This window comes from Periophthalmus magnuspinnatus, chromosome 24 (genome assembly GCF_009829125.3).
Source record: "Periophthalmus magnuspinnatus isolate fPerMag1 chromosome 24, fPerMag1.2.pri, whole genome shotgun sequence".
Lineage (NCBI taxonomy): Eukaryota > Metazoa > Chordata > Actinopteri > Gobiiformes > Gobiidae > Periophthalmus > Periophthalmus magnuspinnatus.
In genome coordinates this window covers 22,906,075-22,917,607 of record NC_047149.1, presented here as the reverse complement: position 1 = coordinate 22,917,607, position 11,533 = coordinate 22,906,075, and positions in this window count along the sequence as shown.

Genomic DNA, 11,533 nt, shown 5'->3' with positions numbered 1-11,533 from the left:
TCCAAATGATTCTAATGAAGGTGTAGATGGAGCTTAAAAACACAGTGGAGCACTTCCTGTATCACCACTTGATGACATCACAAGGTGGAACAGAGCGTTTTACTTTGAGATAACTCAGACTAAATAAAAATAAAAACACAACTCCAGGTCTCTTTGTGATGAGGAAACAAGATTATAACATAAATCAGAAAATAGTGTAACGTGTGCAGTAAAATCAGGTCGTTACTAAGCCTGAATCATTGTTTATAAACTATTTGTTCATTATGAGTTAAGTCTTTGTTCATGCTTTATTAAGTCTAATTCCGTCGGTTATTCATATAAAACTATTTCATGTTATATTGTTGTTGCGTGACATGTGCTGACGTTACAGTAAAGACCTTTCCAAAGGCCTCCTAATAGTCCCATAAGCTCCTAGAACAAGCTAACTCCTCCGCGTCGCCTTCAATAAAGCTGAAGCCTGGACCGGTGCCACGGCTCTGGGTTTGGCAGGATGTAGACACTGGCTGAGGTTTGAGACCCCATTAAAAATTGTCACTTTATTTTAAGCAGCTGCCACACGCCCGCGTCCCACATCCTTCTGGAAAACCAATCAGAGCCTTAAATCCTCCTCGGGACCATCCAGACGACGTTCACGCAGCGATCGTCTGCGTGGGTCGAGTTTGTTTTCGCCGGTGAACTTAATGCAATAACAACTTTTAATTTTCTTGTCAGCTCAATTAACAGTGCACTGTGTAACTTCTTCATTCGCTTGTCTCAATGGCGATGCGATTGCTTTGGAAATGTTTCTCAGTGTGGTATTAATTTTATCTTTCGTTGTGTTATTCTTACTGTGAGCGAGCTTGCCCTCCCCGTAGATCTGACCTGTTACTTGGCCCAATGGCGTCAGCTTCTCGTTGACGTGGACATAGATGAGTTTTAATGTGATACTGTGAAAAATCCCAAGCAAAATCTCCATGGAAACAAGCCGTTAATGGATCCAACTAAAGGAAAAGTTGCGTAGTGCAGCTTTAAAAGTCCGTATTACACCGTTTTCTGATCTATGTTTCATGTTTAATGTTTCCTCAGCACAAACAGACCTGGAGTTGTTTTGTTTGACACATGTTAAAATAAATGATCATATTTTCAAATAAAAAATACGTTTAAGATTGAATTTTATGTCAGAGCAGATTTGAGCAGGAATCAAAGCTCGTTGAGGCACAGCTGTGACAGGGATCCTTCATCTGGACTTAGAAACTGGGAGGTTTTCTCAAGCCCTTGAAGAAGAAAGACTTTGTGGTTTATGTGCGTTGGTAGAAGTGGAAAGTGAAGCTCATTTTTTGTTGTATTGTCCATTTTATGATGAATTTAGAAATCCTTTATTTGATGAAATGTTCACCCAGTGTTCTCCCTGATATGTTCTGGAGTAATGACGACAACAAGATGAAGCGGTTGTTTCATTCTGATGTTTATGAGTTGGCTTTATTTCTCAGTAAAGCTTGGAAGAAGCGACAAATGAGTCCATTGGTGTTTGTAAGGCACATCTGGCAACGGCCCTTTTGTATTTTATTGTATTTTGTTAATTGTCTTAGAAGATCATTAAAAGGTTCTGTTTTTTTGTATGCAAGACACAATAAAACAACAGATGAATCAATTCATTCATTAATACACAAACCCTGTGTATTTAGGCTGAGTTCTTCTCTCAAACTGCAAACACTCTGTTCCACCTTGTGATGTCATCATGTTATAATACAGGAAGTGCTTCACTGCGTTTTTAAACTCCACACACCTTCATTAGAATCATTTGGATGATTTCAGCCTTGGAATTGTCAATCTCTACTGAACTAAAGGTAAAAGTAGCTGTTGGAAAATACCACTTCATGACATCACAAGGTGGAACAGAGCATTTTGAGCTTTGGTGATGTAGACAGACTAATAATAAAGTGTTACTCAAACATGTGTGAATGAAAACACAACTCCAGGTATGTTTTTGAGGAGGTAACAGCATTATAACATGACTCAAACCTCACACGAGTCCATTTTGTGTAATATAGAACCTTTAAGTATCTTTCAAATATGTGAGAAATTGACATATTATTTTTACGACATACACTTGGCGATACTCATTTGTGTACCTTCACTTTCCAATTAATCTGGATGTCTGGAGGATTACATAGACATGGTGTTGTACGTCATAATTGCATTTTTTCTTCCAATTATATCACATATACACAAAATGAAGCAGAAAGCACAACCTCAGTATGTCTATGCCTGTTTTATAAATCGGCTGTTTACAATGTTAACGTAACAAACTGCAATGAAATGATGACAAATTACCTCAAGAAATGAGATTATATAGATTAGATTTTGTCACGGAGCAGAGCAGGTCTTTGAATATTTCCCAACAAACCAACACAGACATTCTTATAATACCTTAAAGATGTTATGCACAGTAGAACTACCTGCAGTGATATGTACACAGTACACACACATACACAGTGTGTCTTTAAATAACATTGGGTTTAACCCTATAGCGTCGGCTGCTATCACCGCCAATAGATTTGTGGTTGTGGACTTTCCATTATCGTAACTCCGCAACCAATTGTGCTCTCGTGTAAATTCAAGCAGCATCTCAAAGCAGAGGCATGGGGCTCTTTAAATATGTTACTGTCATTACGGTAATCTGCTTACGTTGTCCCTCGGAGACGACCAATCAGAGCGCGGGAGCCGCGGGGATTCTGTCACTGCTGAGGCATCACCCTGGGGAGCCTTGTAGTAGGAGTGGAAGTTACAGTTCATCAAGTTTTTGACACGATTTACATCGTTGGGCAGGTAGTCTAGTATTTCTTAAAGAGAGAAAGAAAAAAAGAAAGACTATCTTTCTTTCCCTTTCTTAAAGAAAGAAAAAGAAAGACTATTTCTTTATGTTGAAGAACCCCGGTATCCATCAGCAGAGGTCGCCAGAGCGAACGTGACGTCACACTGTTTAATAATGCTTAAAGTAGCTAAATGATATGAAGTCACTTGAATGTAAATTTATTCGCTAAACTTATTGTTTATTTTTTATATATATCTGTCATTTTGATGATTTTACTTTCATTTTATATTTGATTTGCTTATGATGCTGTAGTAGTTAAAATACCATTAGGTAGTGAATACAAAAGACTGATTTGCCAAATATGATTGAACGAGGTTGCTAAGTTACTTAACTTGTTAAGGATACTTGATTAATCATTATGAGTACTTATTTTTGATATTTTGATATTCACCTTACTGTATCTTTAATTTTTACATTTATGGTTTCCTTTTTTATTGAATGATGCTTACAGAAGCTAACTGAGTAAAGATTTAGTCGCTAAGATTTAATTATTATACATGCTTATTATCATATATTCATATTTGTCATTTTAATGATTTTGATGGTTTTATTCTTATGGTTTTAATTTTATAATTACTGCTTATGCTTGTAATAACAAGGAGACGATTGCAATACCACCATTTAACATTTCTAAATAATATTGTTTTACATTGTTTTAGTCAAATGACTTAAGTTCAGTTAAGTTCATAAAAGTTCAGGCCATGGACACAGGGTTAACTAAAGTTCACAGGAACTGAATTGTCACAATCACATTTTAAAAAGACGACCACAACAGTGTCTTCACATCTTGGACTGAAACGGACTGCACTAAATCTTGTGTTTGTGAGTGACGTTATTTCATTTTCTGACTTATTCAGTTGCAAATAAAACTGCACATTAACGTTCTTAGTGCAGCGAAGTGTTCAGTCGTGCAGTGACAAACATCTCAGTCGCACCAGTTCATCGCGGCCTTCTCAGTCGCACCTGTAAAGTGTCGTTATAATCCACCTGCAGCATTTGGAGACTGGCTGTTTGATAATGAGTCCAGAGGTGGGCAGTGTGTAGTGATGAACAATATGATTATAAAAACATCAACTCTATATCAGTAAGTTAAATTGTACAAAAAAGCCCCAAAAAACTACAAAAACACGAAAAGCAAGGCAAGTTTCTTTCTATAGCACAATTTGTACACAAAGTTTTACAGAAGTGGCAGTTTACAGAATAAGAAATAGGCCTGTCATGATAACAGATTTTGAAGCACGATATATCGCTACTGAAATATACTACGATAAACGATAATATTGAAACTCGTTTACGAGTAGTAGCTTTATTTTTTGCAATTATTCTCTATGTTTTGCAGCTGTAAAACCCCTCACCACACACTTTATACACTTTTCTCACACAGGCGTTAACATTTTCTCATATTTCTCTCTTGTTTAAACTCTCTCAAAGTTCAAACCTTCGTAGGCGTCATTGTCGGTGCAGAACGTTTCATCGACATTGTGGGTTTTGTCGGGGAGAAAACATGTTGCAAACACACAGCACTTCAGAGTCACACTGCGATCCAACATTTATGTAAATTTGTCTGAACACATTCTGTACTGGACAGGAGACACGGCACGGAGGAGACTGATGGACAATGGTCTACAGTCCAACAGCCAATCAGGACGCAGAACACGATGCGTACTAAAAAAATCCACGATACAGCGAGTCCGCGAAAGGTGAACCGTGATATAGCGAGGGACAACTGTAACACATAAAACCAAAACTCAGTAGTATGAAATATAATGAAATACATTTAACGCATCATTTATAACACCATTTTTTTTGTTTTGTTACTGAGCTTGTTCTTGTCACTTCTGCCAGTAGAAATGAAATAACCGACTTGTAGCGCTTTAGCTCTTGGGGTAATGACGGTACAAACCTCAGCGGCTGCTCTGGTGAACACACACACAGTATAGAAAATAGAGCCTTAAGTTACATAAACACGTTCTAATGCAGGGGGAACGTTTCGTCTTGCTCACTGTTGGCGACTTGGTGCTTATAGTATGCAGATGGTTGGTGTCTCTCCAAGGTAAACGTCAGCTTTGCCAGACGGCGCACCATCGTACCTGCCATGCTCCAGTAGTATCCAGCAGCCCTCCTCTTCACAGCGGTTGTCGGCAGTGCAAATCCCCAGCCACGGTCTAGTTCCTGTTGTGCTTCTGTCTTCAAATGAGAGATGAGTATAAACAAGGCCGCGGGCTGTTTATTGTTACAGGTAGACGTAGTGGAGTCGTAGCGATAGGAGGCCGAAGCTGCTCTGTTTATTTTATATCCTGTTCTGAAGTGCGCCCCGAGACACACAGGACAGGATGAATAACACATTTGAGGAAAGAAAAGACAAAAAGCAAAATAATCAACACTCAAGCAGAGAGATAGAGGGGGAGAGCGGAGGCGTCTGGCGGGGTTTTTCACACAGCAGCAAAAAATGGAGAGGGAAAGATAGAAGGAAAAATAATCTGAGTTTTGAATCGTGCTTTGGGGCCGAGCAGACGACACTCACACTGCGATTGTCTGCGCAGTTTGTTTACTCTGGATGGCGGTATGCAGTAATAACTTTTTTTTTTTTTTGCCAGTTCTCTTAAAGGCGCGTCACTTGCACGATTCCATGGAAACAGAAAGTTAAAATCATAATTTGGGACATTCTGCATAGAGATAAATACGTTTTATACTATACTGAGGAAGATTATAGCCAAAGGAACTACACTTCCATGGAAAAAGGGCAACAGGAATTTCATACCGTGTTTTCCGGACTATAATTCACACTTTTTTCATAGTTTGGCCAGGGTGCGACTTGTACTCTGATGCGATTTATATGTGAAATGTTTTTTTTCTTCATTATTATGGATTTTTGGGCTGGTGCGACTTATCTGGAAAATACAGTATATACAAAAGCTTTTTTTTTTGTTGTCAATTCCATTAAAGTCGTGTCACCTGCACGATTCCATGGAAAGTTAAAATCATAATTCGGAGCTTTTTCCATAGAGATAAATATGTTTTTACGCTATACTGAGGAAGATTGTAGCCAAAGAAACTACAATTCCATGGAATCAGAATCAGAAAACTTTTATTTCCATTGTCAGTGAACACAACTCACAAACAAGGAACTTTCTTTGGTGATAAAGTGAAACACAAAACACTGAATAATAACAATATACAAGTAAAAAAGAGTAGAGTAGAGGTAGATGTATATAATAACATCAGAATAACAGTGCAAACATGACTTAAGGTGACCGCTGTTATAAAGTGACCAGTTTAGTACAGAAAAGGGCAACAGGAAGTACAAACCATATTTTCTGGACTATAATTCACACTTTTTTCATAGTTTGTCCGGGGGTGCGACTTATACTCAGTGACTTGTATGTGAAATGCAAGTCATTTCTGAGTATATAATTTCATATAATCTTTGTTATTGTCACACTGAGAACCGCATGAGGGCGCTCTAGGCTTGTGTACCAGTCTCTACTACAGTAATATTACGGTAATTTAAAAGATATCTGAGAAAGACTGAACAAAAATGGACCTAAAAGAAAATCGTACTGAGTCTGATGACAGCCACGTGGAACTTCCTCCGGAGTTGAAGTTGTTCAGAAGCGACACCGAGGACGAAGAATTCAATGGATTTAGAGATTTTGAGATCCAGAGTAAACTTGTTGCTTGTTTTTTTTTCTGCTTTATTTATCTGATTAACTGTTAACAAACCAGACACGTGTTCAGTTCTGTCTGTGCTTCATGTCGCTGAATAAATATAAATGTGTTACGTTAGCGTGATGTACTGATATTCAGCCTGTTGTTCTTTATTTTTTTATTATTATTATTATTACAACTTAACCTTTAAAGGTAAAATGTCTGTTCTTAGTTTTGGATTTTGTAAAATAAATTTCCCCCAAAAATGCGACTTATATGTTTTTTCTTCATTATTATACATTTTTTGGCTGGTGCGACTTAAAAATACATAATATTGACTGTGCTTTAAAGGTGCATTATGTAACTTTTCCAACTGCGTGTCTCAATGGAAGCGTAATAGTGTGATCTGGAATATTTGTCAGTATAGCATTAACCTTATCCAGCTTGCATTTTCTCAGTTAACAGGTGTTTTATTATTATTATTATTACTGTGAGCAGGCTTGCTTCTTCACAGATCTGACCTGTCACTTGGCCTTTTCCTGAGCAGCCAGTTCCTTCTAGTTTCTATTTGAATCCAGTCGTGTCTGGAATCGGACCGCAGAGCATGAAAAACCTCCGTCCGTGTTGTTTTTCCTTCCTTTTTTTACATGTAAGCGTCCATGTTTGTTTTGACATGAACTGACCACGCGTCTCTCTGATTGGTTAATCCGCCCGTCACTCCCGTCAGGACACGGTTTAATGCGATACTGTGGAACATTCCAGGCAACGCCATAACATCCCCACGGAGACACGCAGTTTAATTAACCCCCCCGTCTCCTGTCCCCTAAGTGTCCCATCTGCCAAAAACAGCAGCAGAAATGAACAAAGTTAGAAGAAACACGTCTTCGCTTTAGATAATGCAGAATATTGTTGAAGCAGTGGAAATGAAGCAAAAAGAAAAGTTTTTGTCTAAGAAAGCTAAAATGTTTGCGTAGGCCTGGTTCCAGCGTGGAGGCCAGCCAGACGTAGTTCCCTGTTCTGGTGGGCTGTGAAGCGGAGGTCAGCTAAGTCTGCTGAAATCAAAACCACTGTAACCCGCCCTTAACAACAATGTGGCAGAAGGGCCGGGGGCTGACGATGTTGTTGTGCTCTGGGATCAATCTAACGCGGAGTTTGAGCCCTGCCACGGCTGTCTCTTTAGATTACACAGACATTTACGGCCTGCCCGAGCCAACGCCAGGTGGACTTATCCCCTCCACCTTGTGTGGCACTGAAGATGCTGAGTGCTGCTAAAACGAGATCACGGATCGTTTTTCATGTTTAAAACCTGTTCATTGTCAAACCGGGTTATGTGCATTACAGTATTTAAGATGTTTGGAGCACATCAAATCAGATCGGACTCAGCTCTGCAGCGCTTTGGTTTCAAAATATAACGGTGTAAATGAAGGGCCGGTTTAATCTTTGAGACATGTCTTCCAGATGGTGTTTAGATGTTTAATTCTAACAAATGAAACACTGCTATAACAGACTCCTATAGTGTTGTTTTAGCAGCCAACTCCAGCTCTTTGTAGTAGTTTGATCTGCTTTGTCGTTAGTAACAACAGTCCTACCATCCCGTGTCCATTAAAAACCTTATAAATCTCATAAATATGCTTTTTATTATTATTACTTTCAATTCCAACACAAAAAGGATTGGCCAACTTACACCAAACCATGTAAAGCTGTAAATACCATCATATGTTTTACTGTTTTTTTAAAGAGCTCATATTACGCTGTTTTCTGATCTCTTATAATGTTGTTTCTGCATCAAAAACAGACCTGGAGTTGCGTTTTGTTTCATTCACACGTGTTTAAAACCCAAACTCTGCATATTTACGCTGTGTTCTTTTCTCAAACTAAAAACGCTCCGTTCCACCTTGTGATGTCATCATGTGGCGATACAGGAAGTGCGCCCCTGTTTTTTTTAAAATCCATACACCTTCACTAGAATCATTTGGACAATTTCAGCTCCAGAACTGGATTAAATCAGTTCAATCTGTACTGAATTAAAGGGAAACGGTAGCTGTTAACTTGAAAACTGCCACTTCATGACGTCACAAGGTGGAACAGACCGTTTTGGGGTTTGGAAATATGGACAGACTAATAATAAAGTGTGACTCAAACATGTGTGAATGAAACAAAACACAACTCCAGGTCTGTTTGAAGCTGGAACAACATTATAACATGTCTTAAAGCTCACAAGAGTCAATTTTGTGTAACCTTTCGCCGCCTCGCTGTTTCAGATTTTTCTTGTGCAGTTTTTCATGCTTTTTTACAGCGTCTGAACGTGCATTGTGTTCTGCGTCCTGATTGGCTGTTGGACTGTAGACCATTGTGTTCTGCGTCCTGATTGGCTGTTGGACTGTAGACCATTGTCCATCAGTCTCCTCCGTGCCGTGTCTCCTGTACAGTACAGAATGTGTTCAGACAAATTTACATAAACATTGGATCGCGGTGTGACTCTGAAGTGCTGTACGTTTGCAATGTGTTTTCTCCCCGACAAAACCCACAATGTCGATGAAACGTTCTGCACCGACAAAGACGCCCACGAAGGTTTGAACTTTGAGAGAGTTTAAACGAGAGAGAAATGTGAGAAAATGTTAATGCCTGTGTGAGAAAAGTGTATAAAGTGTGTGGTGAGGGGTTTTACAGCCAAAAACATATAGAATGATGGTAAAAAAAATTACGCTGATACTTCGGATTTCGCCTATTGCGGGTTATTTTTAGAACGTGACCCCCACGATAAACGAGGGACCACTGTATAGGACCTTTAAGAAAGAACGCTTTGGCCATCTTTTTCCCTGAATATTCTACATAAATAATTGACAAACTGAATAAGTACAGTATATAACTTTTTTTGCTTTGACTGACAGTTTAAACATGCTCATAGTATCTGATGCCGAACACGCCGCTGACTGGGCACAAAACCAGCCTCTAAATGAAATCAGTGCTGTCAAATTTCTATTCGTCTACATTACCTCGTCCCAGTACATGTACCTTTTAGTTCCGCATCAGGGAGTGCATCCTTTTAGCCGTGCCCTGCGCCGCCGACAGCTCGCCCTGAGAACACAGTTTGTCCTTTGGAGCGACGCAGGCTACCGGGCTCGTGTTTGGTTTGGATGCCAGTGAATAACATTGTATAGAGAGAGGAAATTAAAAATGCGGGGCTGTAGTTTAAGAGTGGAACTGGATGCTCTTGTTTTGCTTTCCTTAGCTTTCCAAATACGCAACATGTGAGTGTGAACGCAGCTTTGTTCTGACAATAACAAGCCCAAATGTGCCCGTTTTTACGCCGTGTTGTGCTGTTTTTTCCTCGACTTGGCAGGACAAACTCTAAGGTAAACGCTCATAGAATCCTAAAATGCCACTAGGCTTTTACATCTCAATTAAAACGCGCATTCGTTCCAAGTGGCGATGTGTTGGTTTATTGGGTGATGCCCGTGAAACTATTTACTTTTGCTACTTTCTCGCGCGGTGGTGCTGCCTGATGCTGTGGTCGCTGTGGGTGGTGCCCTGGTGTGAGGCAGGTAATGGCGCACTTTAATGGAGCTATAAATCTCACCTCACACGGTTGTTGTAAATTCTTTGGAAAAACGTAAACAAAATCTATTACTTTTTATCTTTTAAGTGGTAAAAAGTTCATATATTCATTACGTGAGAGTAAAATTAAAAGCTTGGTCGGGCGAGATGCGGAGTTGAAAGAAGTTGTGATGGGATTTTTATGAAGCGTCTTTTTATAAACTTTTAGATTTTATTTGGGGAAACTACCATTAAAGTAAGCAACATCTGAGTTATAATTTGGAGTTCCTGGAATTGGAAGGAGAAAAGCTTAACGAATGTAAAATCTGCTATTTTCAGATCCCAGAAATAAGAAAAAAAAACGTAATATCTGAATGAGTGATACAAGAAACATAAATGTTAATGTCATTTCATATTTTTAACATAAAACTAGACTCACACTTTTACTCGAGTTTATTTATATAACACATTTAAAATAGGAACTAACCACATAAAAGTCAACAAAAAAGCCAAATACAACTGTTATTTCAGACTAAAGATTAGGACTTAAAGTATACATTCTGAAAAGTACAAAGAAATTCATATATTAATTATGCAAGAGTAATAATTTGATCTCGTTCAGACCAGCTGCTGAGTTGAAGGAAACTGATTTTTACGAGGTGTTGTCCTTTTATAAAACCTCGAGTAATGCAAAATCTGTTCAAACCATTTAATACTTTCAAAATAAACCTAAACTCACTGACAGTGGGAAAAGTAACCTGCACTTTTACTCAAGTAAGAGTACACTTACGTCAAACAAAGTACTACTTAAGTAAGAGTACTGTTCAGTTCAGTTCAAGTTTATTTCTATAGAACATTTAAAACAGGAGTTGACTAAAGTGCTTCACATAAAAGTCTACAAAAAAAAAGCCAAACAAATATAACTCAGACTAGCTGCTGAGTCTGAAACTGATTTTTGTGAAGCGTTTTTTTAAAGTATTTTCTGGACTATAAGTAGCACATTTTTTCATAGTTTGTCCGGGGGTGCGACTTATATGTGAAATTATTAAAACCACTGAACATTTAAAATTAGCTGAATAAATATAAATGTTAATTATTATTATAACTTGCCTTTAAAGATAAAATGTCTGTTCTTGGTTTCAGATTTTGTAAAATAAATTTCCCCCAAAAATGTGACTTATAGTCCAGTGCGACTTATGTTTTTTTCTTCATTATTACGCATTTTTTTCCCTGGTGCGACTTAGACTCCGGAGCAACGTATAGTCTGGAAAATACTGTATAAACTTGTATATTTGGAAACTACCACTGCACTGAGTAACATCTGATTTATAAGATTAAGTTAATGTAATTAGAAGGATAAAACCTCAAGTAAAGCAAAATCTATTAAAACCATTAAATAGTTAGTCAAAATGAACCTAAACTCACCGACAATGGGAAGAGTAACCTACACTTTTACTCGAGTAAGAGGTACAGTTACTTCAAACAAAGTATTAC